The sequence below is a fragment of the Callospermophilus lateralis genome, chromosome 1 (genome assembly GCF_048772815.1).
Source record: "Callospermophilus lateralis isolate mCalLat2 chromosome 1, mCalLat2.hap1, whole genome shotgun sequence".
NCBI lineage: Eukaryota > Metazoa > Chordata > Mammalia > Rodentia > Sciuridae > Callospermophilus > Callospermophilus lateralis.
Window position 1 is genome coordinate 60,051,930 of NC_135305.1, and position 18,742 is coordinate 60,070,671.

Sequence of the window (18,742 nt, forward strand, 5' to 3'; positions counted from 1 at the left end):
TTAAGGTCCTCAGGGAATAGTCCGAGGAGGGCAATAGCTGGGTCAAATGGTGGTTCCATTCCCAGCTTTCCCAGGAATCTCCATATTGCTTTCCATATTGGCCGCACCAATTTGTAGTCCCACCAGCAATGTACAAGTGTACCCTTTTCCCCACATCCTCGCCAGCACTTATTGTTGTTTGACTTCATAATGGCTGCCAATCTTACTGGAGTGAGATGGTATCTTAGGGTGGTTTTGATTTGCATTTCTCTGACTGCTAGAGATGGTGAGCATTTTTTCATGTACTTATTGATTGATTGTATGTCCTCCTCTGAGAAGTGTCTGTTCAGGTCCTTGGCCCATTTGTTGATTGGGTTATTTGTTATCTTATTGTTTAGGTTTTTGAGTTCTTTGTATATTCTGGAAATTAGGGCTCTATCTGAAGTGTGAGGAGTAAAGATTTGTTCCCAGGATGTAGGCTCCCTATTTACTTCTCTTATTGTTTCTCTTGCTGAGAAAAAACTTTTTAGTTTAAGTAAGTCCCATTTGTTTATTCTTGTTATTAACTCTTAGGCTATGGGCGTCCTATTAAGAAATTTGGAGCCCGACCCCACAATATGAAGATTGGAGTCAACTTTTTCTTCTACCAGGTGCAGGGTCTCTGATTTGATATCAAGCTCTAATCCATTTTGAGTTAACTTTTGTGCATGGCGAGAGAAAGGGATTCAGTTTTATTTTGTTGCATATGGATTTCCAATTTTCCCAGCACCATTTGTTGAAGATGCTATCCTTCCTCCATTGCATGTTTTTAGCCCCTTTATCAAATATAAGAAAGTTGTAATTTTGTGGATTGGTTTCTGTGTCCTCTATTCTGTACCATTGATCCACCTGCCTGTTTTGGTACCAGTACCATGCTGTTTTTGTTTTTGTTCTTGACGAGATATGATGCTAAGGTCTGCACCTGTATCAAGTAGCCCATTAAATTCCTGTCCTTGAATATTTAGTTTTACATTGGGCGAGAATCTAAATTTAAAGACAGCATAGCCCAATCTACACCTGTGGAGCCTAATCCCCTGGAACCTCTTTCTATACTACTACTGGAAAATTTATCATGTAAGCTGGGTATTATTAATAACTATGCTATTCTATCTCCTGGTGAAATTACTGATATACCCTTTGGAGAACTAGCTATAATTTTTATTTCACCTTCATAATCGGAATCAATTACCCCAGGACTTATCATAAGTCCTTTTAGAGTAGAAGAGCTGTGTCCCAACAATAAGCCTACTGTTCCTTGGGGAAGAGGTCCTTTTACTCCTGTGGGAAGGATTTGAACTCCCATCTCTGGAGTTAGTACTGCTCTGGCGGAGGCGCAGATGTCCAACCCTGCACTCCCTCTGGTTCGTCTGATGAGAGATCTGATGGATAATGTGTCCTGGGCACTACCCTGATGGTGTTGCTGGGTTCCTCCATGGTGTTTCTGGGTTCCTCCAGTGCCCCATATATTTGTGGCCATGGGCCCTGGAGCATTGGGCCCCCCTGTCCGTTTTTTGGCAATGGAGCCCAATGACTTTCTCCACGATATCGTGAGTAAACACCTGGTCCTTTTTCATTTTTTGATAACGGAGTACCCTCTATGGTGGTTTGAGAACGGCATTCATTAGCCCAATGTCTCCCTCTATGGCATCGTGGGCAAATACCCGGTATTCTATTCCTTTGATACCTAGCTTTGTTAAACCCTACTCCTATGGGGTAATTCCTTTTAAAATGTCCTGTTTGTTCACAATTGTAGCATGTTTTTGCCCTGACATCTAAAGTCTGTTGTACTGTAGCTGCCAAGACTTGCCCTTGTTCATTAATGTCTCTACATAATTTAATATATGTGTTTAAATCTCCATGTTTCCATGGTCTAATGACCTCTCTGCACCAACGGTTTTCTTGGTCATAAGCCAGTTGTTTAATTAATGGCATTGCTTGTTTTGTATCCCCCAAAACTCTGGTAGCTGTTTGAATAAGCCTATCTACAAATTCAGCATAAGGTTCATTAGCTCCCTGTATTACCTTAGATAATTGACCTTGTAAATCTCCATGTCTTTGTAAAGTCTTCCATGCCCTAACTGTGTCTGCAGCAATTTGTGCATATATAGCAGGATCATATTCAATTTGTTGCCATTGACCCTCATAAGGTCCTTTTCCTAACAACATATCTAGATTTCTTTGAGGGTAACCGGCTGCTGCATTTCGCCTAGCCGTCTCCATGCAAAATTCCTCATTGGCAACCTTCCATAACAAATATTGTCCTCCATTTAGCACAGCTTTACACATGCTAGCCTAGTCTGCTGGTGTCATGTTGGTAATGGATTCGACCATACTTACAGTGAAGGGTGCTTGAGGACCATAGGTTGTTACAGCCTCCTTTAACTGCTTCACTGTTTTGAAATCTAAAGCACGGTGAATTCGCTGCCCTCCTGCCTGCTCAAGTACAGGGCATGCTAATCTTTGAGGTCCTGTCTCAGGATCCCATCTATCAACTACAGGGGTTGAGGGCCACTCAGCTCTCTCTATAGGTGGAGCTGTTGGTTGAATTATGCCCTCTGGTGATAGAACGGTGTTAGTAGCAGCCTCCTGTTGTAGCCTTTTTCCTAATAGCCCCTTTTCCTTTACATTTTCTTCCTCTGTCTGACTAGCTCGAGAGACCTTCTCTTTTGCTTGATCTAAAATGTCTTTCTCCATGATCTGAACCTCTAACAATTTACTTAACACTCTTTCTGTTTGTTTTTTACTAATTTCTAATCTACTATAAAGATAATGCAACCCAATAAGATAACACAAAACAAAACCGAAACAGAATGAAAGAAAAACGGAACAAAAAATTATTGTATCAATTTTCCTATTTTCTTGACATGTGCATTTGTGGTCTATTTCTATCTCTTCCTCAGGGGCAAACAACTTCAAACCTTGAGCCAACCAATTTTCCCAGTTTACCTGAGAAAGTTCTAGGGATAGGCAGCTTGAAACAAAAACAAAACAAATCAAAACAAGAACACATTGTTTTTTGAAATGGTCACCCATTCTCTCGCCTTCCCTTAGGGGCGAGCAATTTCACTTACCCTTGAGCTTCAGGTGTTCCCCGCAGGGGCCACCAAATGCCGCAATCTGGCTGGGCACAAATCATGAGCCACTGAAGCAGGAACAAACTTTATTTCTGAACTCCACCAGCACACTCCACACATGCTCCCCGGGAATTCTCCCGAACGCCACGCGGCTCCTCCAGCAACCCGCAGCTGGAAATATCCCTCCTCCGGCACTTCCCCAACCAATGGGAACTCTCTGGGAATCCCTGCAAGAGCTCAACTGGAACTCAACGGGAACTCTGTGAGAACTCGCTGGCGTCACCTCTCAACCACTACTTCTGGCAAAAATGCCATGAGTCATCCCGACTCGGCTGCGGCCCTCAACAAGGAAGACAAGGTATAGAGGAGAGAAGCAAGCAGGAACAGGATCAAAGATACACTAGAATGACAAACATGTTCCTATATCAGGTAAAAAATGAGTACTTCAAAAATGTGGTGAAGGTCTGTAGCCCAGGAGATCAAGGGTGGAGAATTACAAGTTCAAAGTTCTCAACTTAGTGAGGCCCTGTCTCTAAATAAAATATTTTAAAAGGCTGGGGATGTGTCTCTGCAGTTTAGCACCTCTGAATTATAGCTCTAGTATCACAAAATATCATTGATAAATTCTGATAAAAAAAGACTACTGATAAATTCTCAGAGTAGTGTGGGAGAAAACCTCATTGAAAACCTCATAGGATTAGGGATAAATGGTTTTTAAATAGAGGACTCTGCTTGATATTGTGTAAAATCTCATAGATTATTGGTAGAAACCTCATGGACCACACTAATATCCTCTTTTATCACAGAGGATAATTTTATACTCTTTATCCAATAACAAGAATCTAAGCTCTATTTTATTATTATGAATCTATTCTATAAATGAAGACAAGCTATTTTAACTACCTCTATTTTCTTATCTAAACTTCTCTGATAATTACTAATTGAAGTTAAATACAACTAGAATTGTATTTATATACAAGTGAAAGAAAAGGCATCAGTTTTCATGTTGTAATTATTTAAATTGTTTTCATTAAATTTAAAAGTAAATATGATTTTATGATATAATGATATTTTGATTGATTAACTGATGAAATATCCTTAATAAGATGGTAAAAGCACACTTTTTATTTTAGAAAATATTTTTTATTCATTCATGGTTTATTTTCAAAGTTCTCATGATACTCAGGGAAGATATATTTCATGCATACAAGGATCTCATAGTTGAAATATATAGTCAGGCAGGGTAATATACATTTTTTGCTAGAAGAATGAACTTGTCTCTTTTTCTGAGGCTATGGGATGACTATAAATATGCTCACATGGGCTCTGTTCTACGTTCAATAATTGGTGGGAGAATGACTTACTTAAAAAATGTATCAGCCTTATTGTAAAAATAGAGTGATTCTTAAGCTTTTGCTAGAACTCTGCTGCCAGAAATAGCGGCTAATGGTTCTGCTCCTTGAAAGAGTAATTTTATGAGTCTTACATTTCCTATGCACAGAAAAGAATCTGGGAGTTGGTTAGAAACAGGAGAATGTACTATATGAGTCATGATATAAATATATTATTCAACATTATAATATATATTATTTTCTCCACCATGAACAGAGTATTCAAAGCAGGTTATATATAGTTTTGAGGATATATTTTTTTAAAAAAATTTAACTATAGTGCATTACAACAGGTTTAATATTTGTTCTCAGATGGTGTGTATGTCCACAAATGTGGATATGTAAGTACATAAGTACATGTAGGAGTGTGAGCATGTACATATGTGTTTGGTACAATGCTTTGTGACCAGAAAGAATGAGAAGACATGTTCCACTCCGAGGCACCCTGGACTGCCAATGACCACCCTAGAACCTCCTCTTGAAGTTTACCAGATACCAAGCTAAATATTATTATACACTTATTTTACACTTATCTACTCATTTTATGAGGCCAATATCATCACAAAAATCTCAGATACATAACAAGAAAAAAACTATAGGTCAATATTTTAGTGAATATAAATGTAAAAATACTCAACAAAATACTAACAAAGTGAATCCAGCACATATAAAAAATGATCATTGACTCTGACCAACTGATAAATATCTCCATAAAGCAAGACTGATTCAATATAATAAAATGAATAAAATTAATCAATGTAATACACCATAGTTATAGAAAAAGAAGAAGAAAAAAACACATGATTTTCTCAATAAATCCAGGAAAATATCCTTTGAATAAACTCAAAACTCATTGGGTTAAAAACACTCATTACTCAAAGAATGTAAGGAAGTCCTTTCAACTTCATAAACAGTTTAGCTTTTTCACTGCTAGGACCAAAAGAACTGACAAAAAGAATTTTAGAGGATAAAAAGTTTATTTGGGGCTCACAGTTTCAGATTCTCAGTCCACAGATGGCCCACGTTGTTGCTCTGGGGTACAGGTGAGAGGCAGATCATGGCAGAAGGATGTGGCAGAGGAAAGCATCTCCAAATATGATACCAGGAAGTAGAGAAAGAGAGAATACTCTCATCAACAACAAAATATATACCCCGAAGGCATGCCCCTAGTGACCCTCCTCCTCCATCCACACCCTACCTGCCTACAGTTACTACCCAGTTAATCCAAATAGTGGATTTATGCACAATTTTCATCTATGAAATATCTGTAACATAATCCTTAAGAGTGAAAAACTGAAAAATATTTCTGCTTATATCAGAAATAAGATAAAAGTTTTTCAGCCTTTCTATTTCATAATACTGCAGTTCCTAGCCAGAGAAATTTAGGTAAGAAAAATAAATGAATAAAATGTACTCCGAAAGGAGGAAATGAAACTGCTATTACTATTAATTAAAAGTAAAATTAATTTCTACTAGTATATAACATGATCTTATATATAGGAGATTCTAAGGAATTCAATATGTATATATACATACGTACACTGAGAAAAAAATATGTGTGTGAGTTTGTGTGTGTGTGTGTGTGTTTTATGAAGAGAGAGAGCTAATAAACTGGATTAGAGAGATGGTAGGATACAAGATCAAGGTAGAAAATTTAATTGTGTTTCTGTACCCTAGCAATGACTGATCTAAATGGATATTGAGAAAACAATTCCATTTACAATAGCCTCAAAGTGAATAAAATACTTAGAAATAAATTGAATGAAATAAGTATAAGACTTGTACAATGAACACTATAAAATATTGAAAGAAATTAAAGAACTAAACAAATGAAAACATACTTCTTCCATGGTTTGGAAGATTTAATATTGTTAAGACTTAATATTGATCTATAGATTTAATATAATCTCTTTCAAAGTTATGTTTGCCTTTTTTGTAGAAATGAATTAGTTAACCTTAAATTCACCCAGAAATACAAGAAATCCAGAGTAGACAAAGAAAACTTGAAAAAGAAATTTACATTGGCTCCTAATTTCAAAATGTAGTATTGTATAAAATTATAATAATAAGACTATATGATATTGGCATAAAATTTATGCACCATTGGAATATAATTTAGAGTACAGAAACATGCCCTTACATTTATAGTCCATTAATTTTCAACAAAGTTAACTGGGACAAGTCAATGGTCATTAGGGAAATGTAAATCCAAACCACAAGGAGATAATGCTCCACACCATCAGAGATGGCTATAAATGAATAGCAACAAGTGTTGGCAAGGGGACAAATTGAAACCTTCATACATGGTAGTGGGAAAGTAAAATTGTGCATCCATTTGGAAAAACAGTCTGACAATTATTCAGAAACTTAAAGAGTTACTATATAACCCAACAATTTCATTCCAAAGCACATACACAAAAGAATTGAAAACATGTGCCCACATTTAAAAAAATGTTATGCCGGGCACGCTTATATTCCCAGTGGCTCGGAAAGCTGAGGCAGGAGGATTTCAAGTTTAAAGCCAGCCTCAGCAAAAGCAAGGGGCTAAGCAACTCAGAGAGATCTGGTTTCTAAATAAAATACAAAATAGGGCTGGGGATGTGGCTCAGTGGTTGAGTACCCTGAGTTCAATCCCCAGTACCTCTACAGAAAAAGTTACATCAATATTCATAGCAACATTATTCATAATAACCCTAATGTAAATGCAACCCTATGTCTATCAACTGACGAATGGATTAAACATAAAAGTGGTATATCTATACAATGGAATTTGGTCATAAAATATTTGATAATAAAAATGAAGTACTGATACATGCTATGCTATACATAATTCTTGAACACACTCTGCTATATAAAAGAGGAAGGCATAAAAGACCTCATGTTGTATGATTACATTTATCTCTAGTGCCCAGAATCTGAAAATCTATAGTGGTAGTGGCTGGGGAGGACTGGTTGGGGAGGGAATGCAGAGTAGCTGCTAATGGATATGGGGTTTCTACTGCAATGATGAAATTATACTGGAATTAGATAATGGCAATGGTTGCACAACTTCATTAAATAATAAAAAATGCTGAATGATATACATTAAAATATTGATTTTTATAGTATGTGAATTGTGTCTCAATGTAAAAATTATATTAGTACTGATTTTGGACTTAAGTATGACAGTAGAGAAGTTGAAGGAAGATTGTACATTCTATTTTGCTATTATGATATCCAAAAAGTTTATTTTTTAAATAATGAGAAGGTATTTATTGTTACTGTTTCATTTACTAAAGTTCTCAGCAGCCAACTTCCCATTTCTGGGAACAAATAAGTAATTAAGGAAGATATTTGGGAGTTGAAGAAACTTTTTAGAAGATTAGAAAGATGATTTTAGACCCTTTACCTTCATTATAAAAGCCTTATCTAGGAGAGAGGATACATAATACCTGATGTGGATAGATGGCTACAAACAGCTCTAAAGGAACTCAAATATATAAGTTTTATTTTGGGAGGGTAGGGTACTGAGTATTGAGCTTAGGGGCACTCAGTCACTTAGCCACATCTACAGCTGTATTTGTATTTTATTTAGAGACAGGGTCTCAACAAGTTGCTTAGCGCTTCGCTCATGTGGAGGCTGGCTTTGAACACAAAATCCTCCTGCCTCAGCTTCCTGAGCCGCTGGGATTACAGGCATGTGTCTCTGCGTGCAGCCTCAAATATTATTTTCTGCTCGTACAAAAGGTGTTGGCTCTGATCAGTTGGTAGATACCATGAAGGTATTTTGAACAAGGATGGGAAGGACATGGACTGGCTCTTTGTAGCCCTTTAAAATTCTGAAATTGAAACCAATCACAATGTGATGGTGTTTGTAGATAGGCCTTAGTTCATGAGAGTGGAATCACTCCTCAACTGATTAGCTCCCTTATAAAAAGAGACATGACCTCCACTTTCTTGTTTTTAAATATTTTTTTTAGTTGTAGTTGGACATAATACTTTTATTTTATATATTTATTTCTATGTGGTGCTTAGGATCGAACCCAGTGCCTTGCACGTGCTAGGTGAGTACTCTACCTCTGAGCCACCCCCCCATATTTTCTTTCTCTCCACCATGCATGAATATATGAGGATATGGTCATCTACAAAGCAGGAAATATTCCCTCAACAGAATCTGTTGCTACCTTGATCTTATATTTTTAAGCCTCTAGAACTCTAAGAAATAAATTCTTGCTGTATATGTTACATAAATTCAACCTCGTATATGCTATTCTCTTATAGTGGCCTGAAATGGGTAAAACAGAAAAAGAAGGAGAAATGGAGGTGACAGTGAAAGGGTACTCAAGGCGTAAGAAAGCAAGAAGTCTTTTTTTTTTTTTTTAATTTTTACACAGCTTCCCCTTTTGCATGTTGTTAACAGTTTGCAATTTCACAGAAATGTCTGGGTAGTCTGTGTCTTATTCTTTTTTAAATCTAGCAGATTGAAAAGCATGAATTATATATAAGAATTTATAGCAAACAGAACATTTTCCCCTCACATTATATAAATGTGAGCATATGTAGGATTTGAGGGGTGAGATGTCAGTTTTGATGGCTAATATTCTATTCTGTTATACAGAGTTCTAGGAGCAATACAGTAACTGCTCTATTTTGCTAATCTTAGCCTTGCTTTATGTAGCTTTTGTGTCCAATTTATTACCTTAATGTTGGTTTAGTGCAGATATAATATTTACAATTAATAAACACCAAGAATGCCTTAATAACTACACATTCCTAAAACCTTTGGGGGAGAGAGTGAGAACAGGATAAGGGAGGTATGAGATGCCATACTGCATTCCAATAGAATGCATTGTCACTCCAGGGATTATTGCTAAGTAGAGAGATTACAATATTTATTCATGTTTTTGTATTAAAGAAAAGCAGAATGATTATGAGGAAAAGCTTTTATTTACAAAATTTTCTCAGCTTACTTATGAAAATCTTCTGACTTTTTAACATTAGTATTTATATGAATACAAAAATTTAAGCTCATTAAAGATGTTCAACCTTATAATCTTTTAATGTTTTATTGAATCCAAATGTAGAAGACACTACTCATTTTTTTGGAGGTGACAGACATGTTTATTACCTGAGGATGATAATGGTAACATGAATGTATGCATATGCCCAAATTAATCAAATTGCTCATATGCGTTACTTACAGGCATTTTTAAAAACCTATTATCCTCAGTCTGTGTGGAGTAATAGAACACAGTTAATAGTTCCCATGTGCTGAGCATTATGCTAAGCGAAGCAAGGCACTTTGCATGGGTTAATTTATATAATGTTCAAATAGAAAATAACTATTTTCATGCCCATAATAAAGAGGTCAAACTAGGAAGATTGCTGAAAACCATGAGCCATGAGTTTGAACCCAGGTCTGCTTCAGACTCACTGCTGAGAGAAGCCTTGGCACCGGCTGGATTACATGTGAAATGCTAGTTTGCCACTGGTTCTGAAACTGTAGGAATTTCCTTCTGGAGGGTGTGTATGAAACTCTCCACTTCATTTAGGAAAATGTCAGCACTTACCCTTAGATCTGTAGCCTTTGTGTATCCATAAACCATATAGATGGATAAAGGAAATGTAAATATACACAATGGAATTTTATTCGACCACAAAGAATAATGAAATTGGAATAAGGAAAATGGCTGGAACTTGATAGCATTACGTTAAGCAAAATAAGCCAAACTCAAAAAGTCATGGGTCATATGATTTCTCTCATATGTGGAAGGTAGAGAGGGGAAAAAAAAAGAAAAAAGGAAATAAGTATCTCATGAAAATAGAAGGGAGATCAGTAAGGAAGAGGAAGGGGACTACTGGAAGAAACGAGAGGGGAAGAAAGGGAACATACTGGGGAATGAAATTGACCAACTTATGTTATATGCATGTATAAATATATAACCACAAATCCCATTATTATGTATAATTATAAAGTGCCATTTAGCACATTTAGCAGTGGGGGGATACTAGGGATTTAACCCAGGAGTGATGGACTACTGAGTCACATCCCCAGCTCTTTCTATTTTTTTTTTTTTTTTTTTTTTTTTTTGTGATCTGGTCTCACTAAGTTGCTTAGGGCCTTGCTAAATTCCTGAGACTGGCTTCAATCCTCCTGTCTCAGCCTCAGAATTGCTGGGATTACAGGTGTGTGCCCCCATGCACACTGCACCATATTTTTTAAAAGCTCACATTTAAAAAATACTACATATGTTCATGTAACAACATATGTCCTTTTGTTCTAATAAGAGAAACAATTGATTTTGGTTCCAAGACCACACATAAAAATCAATAACCTAAGTAAGGGTTTTTCCAGAGACGTATACCTTTGGTTCTTGATATACGGCCCTTCCTCTTGCATTTGTCTTATTCTTTGCCCACGGGTGTTATGTCCTGGCTCATAAAGTAAGCTGTCACCCTCTGTATCTGCCCTTCTTTCTTTCTGTTACCTATTTCCTGCTTGTGATGCCTCTCATTTTCAGACCTTTAATCCACCTGGGGTCCATCCTAATGTGATGCTTGATGTGTTTCCATATTATTAGTTAATTTCCTTAAGCATCATCTACTAAACCATTTGTCTTTTCCTCTTTTGAATCACAAGTCATTTGTATACAGAAGTCCATCTTGGAGTTTTCTACAATTTGCCTTTTTCTGACCTAATATTGCACAAATTTTCTTACAGTGCCCTTTTAGTATGTATTAATATCTGATAAGTCAAGTGCACCCTCTTTACTCTTTTTTAAAAAAGAAAAAAAAAACTTCATGTAGCTATCTTTTTAAAATTAATTAATTAATTTATTTACTTATTTTTATTTCTTACATACATGACAATGGTGGAATGCATTACAATCATAAATCATGTAGCTATCATAGGACCATTATTTCTCCAAATGATTTTGAATAGACTGGATGACATCTTATTTTTTTTTTCAATGTACAGAACAACTTTAATTATTTAGGAATTGACTGGTTCTTGGAGTCATGATAGAAGTCACTCATGATAGAAGTCATGATAGAAGTCTTCGAGAGAGAGGGAGGTTTGACTTTCTTAATTTCTTGAGAATTTGCTGGTCATTTAAAATTCTAAATTTCCTCTCGCACAGTCCATAAATTCTATGTTTTTCTACAGTTTGACAATTTCATTGAAATTTTCAAAATTATTACATGCTAACTTTAGAAATTTCCATGTATTTCCTGCTTTTATTTATTTTACTTACTTTCACTTCATAGTTCTTTTCTTTGTTCAGTTTTGACAGTTGTCTATCCATAATATTAATTCTTTCAAAGAATCAGCTTTTGAGTATGTTAATCTTCTACAGGGATTACTGCTGTTATGCTTGTTCTTTAATTCATCAATTTCTGATAATTTATTTCCACCATTCCTATTTCTTTTAACTTGTTCTTTTAGTTTCTTCTAACTTATTGATTGAATGCTTAGCTCTTGTTATCACCATATATTAAATATCATTCATGTTTTATATCAATGTTATTGATTCTAAGTAACTCTCAATTTTCATTCATTACTTTTTTAGAGCCAAGGTTATTCTTAAAATACAATTTAAGAACCTATGAACGATTTAAGTTGTTAAAAATGATTTCTAATTTTATCACACAAAATAATCTGTATTATATTGAATTGAATGAAATTTTCTTTGAGATCTATGCTATTGTTTATTTTTGTGTTTTTTTTTCTGGGTGGTATTGAAATAGTTCCTAACTTGTCTCTCAACAAACACTCTGGATAAAATCTAGCCTGTTTCTGTAGAGCAGAATTTTAATGTTTATAAAAAATTATTGTCTTCTTACACAGAGATCTATACTTAACATCAGCACCATCCTGACCCTAGCTCTCCTCTGTCTGAATTTCTGCATTGGCTTCCTATTATTTTGAGGATCAAGGGCACATCTTGTACATGGCTTCAAGCCTGTCCCACTTCTGAAGCACTGTACCATGTCTCTGTCATGCTCAGTACTTCAGAAACAACCCATTTTAGCTCAATTTCCCAAGACTTACTCCTTACAAGAGGCCTTTGCACCTGTTTCTTACACTGCAAAGAGATTGTCTTTCTAGTTGCACAATTAACTCATGCCTGTTGCTCAGATCTCCATTCTGTTTTATTTTCATGAATGCCTTTTATGACTTCATGGCTAGTTAAGATCATCTTCACATATCTGTCAATATTGTCTTTTCTGCTTATGGTAATTTCCTCATATCACTAGAGACTGTTTAAAATTACTTTGTCCAAGAGCATACTATTCTATCACATAGATAGACCTTGTGAAATTAAGCATTCCCCTTCCCACCTTTTGTACTCTCTATGTATACTATAATTAAAGTTTGTTCTTGATAGAAAGACACTTATAATACTGTTTATGAACATAGATTCCAGGGATTCATTGTCTAGGTTCTCAATTCTATACCCAGGCATATCTCAAATATGTGATGTTGGTCATGTGACTTATCTAGCTGTACAGTTATGTGTGTTCACTCTTTTGTTTTTTAGCTGAAGAGTAATATTATATTGTTTGAGCTATCAAAGTTGAATGTATAATCACTTGGCATCTCATACTCAGGAGCTGTTTTGACCAGGTGCTAGTAGTATATGGTGTGTGTGCCTGTGTGTGGAGTTCTGTGTAGGAAATTTCAGAAGGCCTAAAATTCTCTGCTTCATATAGGACTACTATGAAGTCTTCATGTTCTGAGCTACTGTTTTCCCATTGGGAGTCGCCATAAACTCCACATCATGCTGTCTCCCAGCCATGTACCTTTACTATTGTGGAGTCTACAGGAAAACTTGTATTACAAATTTAAACATTTTTATAAATAAATTTTTATCTTAAGATAATTGTAGATTTACATGATATTATAACAAAAATCACAGTACTGATAGAAACTATGCACGTTTTACCCAGTTTCCCTCAACAGTAACTTCTTGCCAAATAATAGTAAAATATAACAATTAAAATATGAATATGGATTCATTTAAGAAATAACATTTTCCCATTAGCACAAGATCTCTCAAATTGTGCTTTAATAAGCTCCTCTTTAATCTGTGGCAAACACTAGCCTGTTCTTCATTTATGCAATTTTGTTATCTCAATAGAGATATATAAATGGAAACCTGTAGTATACAATCTTTTGAGATTGGCTTTTTTTTTTTTTGCTCAAGCTGATTCCATGAAGAATTAGCCAAGTTGTTAAATGTATCAATAGCTTTTGTGCCTCTTTATCATGGAATAGTAGTACTCCATGATATAGATATGCCACAATTTAGCTAAGCTAAAAATACCTAGGGTATTCTCAGATTTTGTCAATTATGAATAAAGCTGATACAAGAATTTATGTAAAATTTTTGTGTGAACAAAATTTTAATTTCTCAGGAATAAATACCGAAGAATGCAGTTAATGAATCATATGGTAGTTGCGTGCTTAGTTCTTTAAGAAACTTCCAAATTCCTTTCCAGAGTAGCTATATAACTTTATATTCTTGTTTTTCTACATACTTGTCAACATATGTATTATCACTAATATTTATTTTAGCCATTATACTAGAGTTACATTAATATTCTCTTTTGATTTTTAATCATTTTAATAATAACTAATGATGAAAGCATGCCACCTGTTTATTTAATTCTGAGACATTCTGTTGATGTCATCTTTTGATATAAAAATGGGTACAAAAGATAAATATAGAATTATAACACCAGCAAATAGAATTATTTGATGTAAAAATGGTACAAAAGGTAAATATAGAATTATGTCATCAGCAAATAGTGATAGTTTGAGATTTTTTTTTCTATTTGTATCTTTTATTTACTTTTGTCTGAAATCTTCTAGAACAATGAATGGATTCCGCATAACAACAGGATATAAAATCAATACCCATAAATCAAATGCATTTCTATACATAAGCAGTGAATCCAATGCAAGAGAAATTAAGAAAAGTACATTCATAATAGCCTCAAAAAATAAAATACTTGGGAATCAGTCTAACAAGAGAGGTGAAAGATCTCTACAATGAAAACTTGAGAATACTAAAGAAAGAAATTGAAGAAGACATTAAAAGATGGAAAGATCTCCCATACACTTGTATAGGCAGAATTAATTTTGTCAAAATGGTCATACTACCAAAATTGTTATACAGATTTAATGCAATTCCTATTTAAATCCCAATGAAATTCTTCATAAAACTAGAAAAAGAAATCATTAAATTCATTTGGAAAAATAAGAGACCGAGAATAGTCAAAGTAATCCTTAGCAAGAAGAGTGAAGCAGGAGGCATCACATACCAGACCTTAAACTGTACTAGAGAGCAATAGTGACAAAAATGGTATGGTATTAGCACCAAAATAGACATGTAGGCCAATGGTACAAAATAGAAGACATAGAGACAAACCCAAATAACTACAGTTATCTCACACAAGACAAAGGTACCAAAAACACACATTGGAGAAGAGATGGCTTATTTAACAAATGGTTTAATGAAATTAAAATTCTATCTGTCACCCTGCACAAAAATCAACTCAAATGGGGTCAAAAACTTAGGCACTAGAACCAAGACCTTACACCTAATAGAAGAAAAAGTAGACCCAAATATTCCCCATGTTGGCTTAGGACTGACTTCCTGAACAAGACTCCTAAAGTACAAGAAATAAAATCAAGAATCAATAAATGGGTTGGATTCAAACTAAAAAAGTTTCTTCTCAGCAAAGGAAACAATAATGTAAAGAGAGAACCTATAGAATGAAAAAAGTCTTTACTACATACTCCTCAGATACAGCCCTAATCTCCAAGATATATAAAGAACTCAAAAAACCTAACACCAAAAAAAAAAACTTATCAATAAATGGGCTACTGAACAGATACTTCACAGAAGAAAATATAGAATCAATCAACAAACATGGAAAAATGCTCAATATCTCTAGCAATTAGATATATGCGAATCAAAACTACCCTAAGATTTCATCTCACTCCAGTCAGAATGGCAATTATCAAGAATACAAGCAATAATAAATGTTAGCAAGGATAGGAGGAAAAAAAGGTACACTCACACCTTGCTGGTAGAGCTGAAAATTGATGCAACCACTTTGGAAAGCAGTATGGACATTCCTCAGAAAACTTGGAATGGAAACACCATTTGACCCAGATATTCCACTCCTTGGTCTATACCAAAAAGACTTAAAATCAGCATACTACAGTGATATAGCCACATCAATGTTTATAGCAACATAACTCACAATAGTTAAAATATGAGACCAACCTAGATGCCCTTCAACAGATAAATGGATAAAGAAAATGTGGTACATATACAATGAAATATTATTCCACCTTAAAGAAAATGAAATTATGGCATTTGCAAGTAAGTGGATGGAAATAGAGAACATCATGCTGAGTGAAATAAACCAATCCCCAAAAAATAAAGGCCAGATGTTTTCTCCGATGAGTGGATGCGGATCCATGGACTGGGGGGCAGGGGGGTGGGGAAGTTAGGGAAAAACAAAGGAACTTTAGATTGTTCAGAGAGGACTGAGGGGAGGGGATGGGTGGGTGGTGGGGTTGGGAAGGACAGTAGAATGAGACAGACATTATTACCATATATACATGTATGATTGCACTACTGTTGTGATTCTGTACCATGTACAGCCAGAGGAATGAGAAGTTGTGCTCCATTTGTATACAATATGTCAAAAATGCATTCTACTGCCATGTATACATAATTAGAAAAATTTTTAAAAGTAGAAATAATAAAGATTAAAGGGTCTTTAAAAGCCTTGGGTGTCCCCTTTCTCCAATGCACACTTACCATAGTAAATGACTGTAATTCCCTTTAGAGAAAGTCTGGAGCATTTATGGCCACTTGTACTTCGGTGTCCTAGGGTTCTTCCTTCAGGAGACCCCACCATATCTTTAATCAATGATCCCGAGCCCAAGCACTAACAAGAGATCATGACTTTTATTGTGACAATTATCCTCAGATTTGTGACCATCCATGAAATATTTTAATTTTAAAACTTGAAAAGTATTCTTCTTGGCTGTCCATCTAATTTGCCCCTGGAGAAGCCATTTTCTATTAAGCATTTCCATAAATCTCTGCTAGTAAGGCTTCTCTAGCTGTCCCTCTGATCTTGCCACATGAATAAATTCTGTCCTTGTAGCTTCTGTCTGTTCTTTTTGCTTGAACTCTACTCTCAATAACCATTGCTGTTGTTTGGCCCTACTCTGTAACATTGTCCTCTTTCATTATCCCTATCAAGAAGAGAACCCCACCGAATTTAAAAGAAGGTGGTACCTTCTCAGAAGCACATTCATTGTGATTTTGGTAAATATTGTGAGTCTTCTATCCCCACATTTCATTCCTTCTACAACATTCTAGCACATCCACTTCTGTTAGCTTTTAAATTCCTATTTCCACCATCTGCTGTGTAATTCTGGCATTTCTATTTTCTTAGTATGTAATACTAAGTTTCTATGCTTCTAGGAGCCATCCTAGCATCTTGTTTGCACCACTTTTTTAGGTCTTGACAAGGAGTTATATCTTTTATCCTGGGAGAGGAGATATTCATAATTTCTTTCTATACAACTTTATGTTCTGTTACCCCTTCGTCAGTAATTGTGCCACCATGTTGTAATGGCGCTGCCTGGACTCCACTTACATATTGCCATGTGGTGGGGAGTCATGGAGCTTCAAATCCCCATCCTAGTTTGACTTTCTCTAACTAGTCCTTATACTGTACTGGGTTGGATTCCCAAGGAAGCAGATTCGGTGATATAGATAGTGTGCAGGTAGCTTATGTAGATTCTTTAAGATCAACATGTCTGGAGGGGAAGAAGGAAGAAAGATTTTAAAGAAGATGATGAGTTTGATACAATTTCAGTAGAAGCCCCAGCTAATCTGGTGATTTGTGAATAGAGGTTACCTCTTCAGAGATACTCCAACTCAAGCAATTCTATGGGAAGGATGTATATCCATAGGCAAGGTGGGTCTCTTCAGCCACTTGATGAGACTGACATCTAATAAGAACTACCTTATAAATATGCCTTTTGATTGTTTGACAAGGTATCCAGGATAATATTTTATAGTGGTATATATAGATGTTCCTCATTTCATTTGAAAATTGCATAGCACTCTATTATGTGTGTATACCAGAGTTGATTCAATCCCATGTATGAGAGAGTAAAAATAGGAATATATATGAAAATAGGAATATATATATATATATATATATATATATATATATATATATTCATATATATATATTCATATATAATATATATATTCATACATATGTACATGTATACACACACAGAGGAATATATACATATATATATATGTATATATTCCAGTCTTCAGGTATTAACAAATAGTGATATTATAAAATAACCTTACACTTATATTTTTCTATATTTTTGTTAGTGTTATTTTGATGTAGATTCATAGAGATGGGATTGCTAGTTCAATGAGTAAATATATATGCAACTTTGCTAAACATTTCCACTATCCCCTTCATAGGTATTTTACCTTTTGCATTACCAAAAGAAAAACAAATGATAATACCTGCTCATTCATACACTCAGCAACACAAAGTGTTAAACTTATGATTTTCCAATCTAATTTGTAAGAAATGGGACCTCGATGTAGTTTTAATTAGCATTTTTCTTACTATAAATGATACTGAGCATATTTTCATATGGGTAAGAGTCATTTACATTTTAATTACCCCTTCATGATTCTAGCTCATTTTTCTATAGGATTATTGGTCATTTAATTTCTACCTTTTCTTTTTGATTTATTTATACATTGTAGGTAGTAATTCTTTATAACATAATTGAAAGTCATTTTTTTTCAGTTTTCATGGTCGTTTAACTTGACTCATGGTACATTTGTGGTGCAAAGTTTTATTTTTATATAAACAAAGGCATTCATATTTTTTCATATAGTTTTGGGATTTTGAACTATGGTTAGAAAGCAGTTTTTTCACTTCCAGTTTACAGAATAATTCACATATGAAATTTTTTTTAGTAATTTGGCTCTAAGCTAAAAACCTTCTCTTTCAGGTACAAATGCAGTTAACTACAAAGGTTTACCTGCCAGGCCTCATGAAGAAACCTGCTGTCTTTACTCCAACCCAGGTGCACTTTCTGAAGAGCATTGCAGTGAAGGACTCAGCACTCCTCCGTACACCAAAGCTCTTAGCATATCTACATCTTTATTTCTAGCTCAAGTGCCTCTTTTGCAGTCT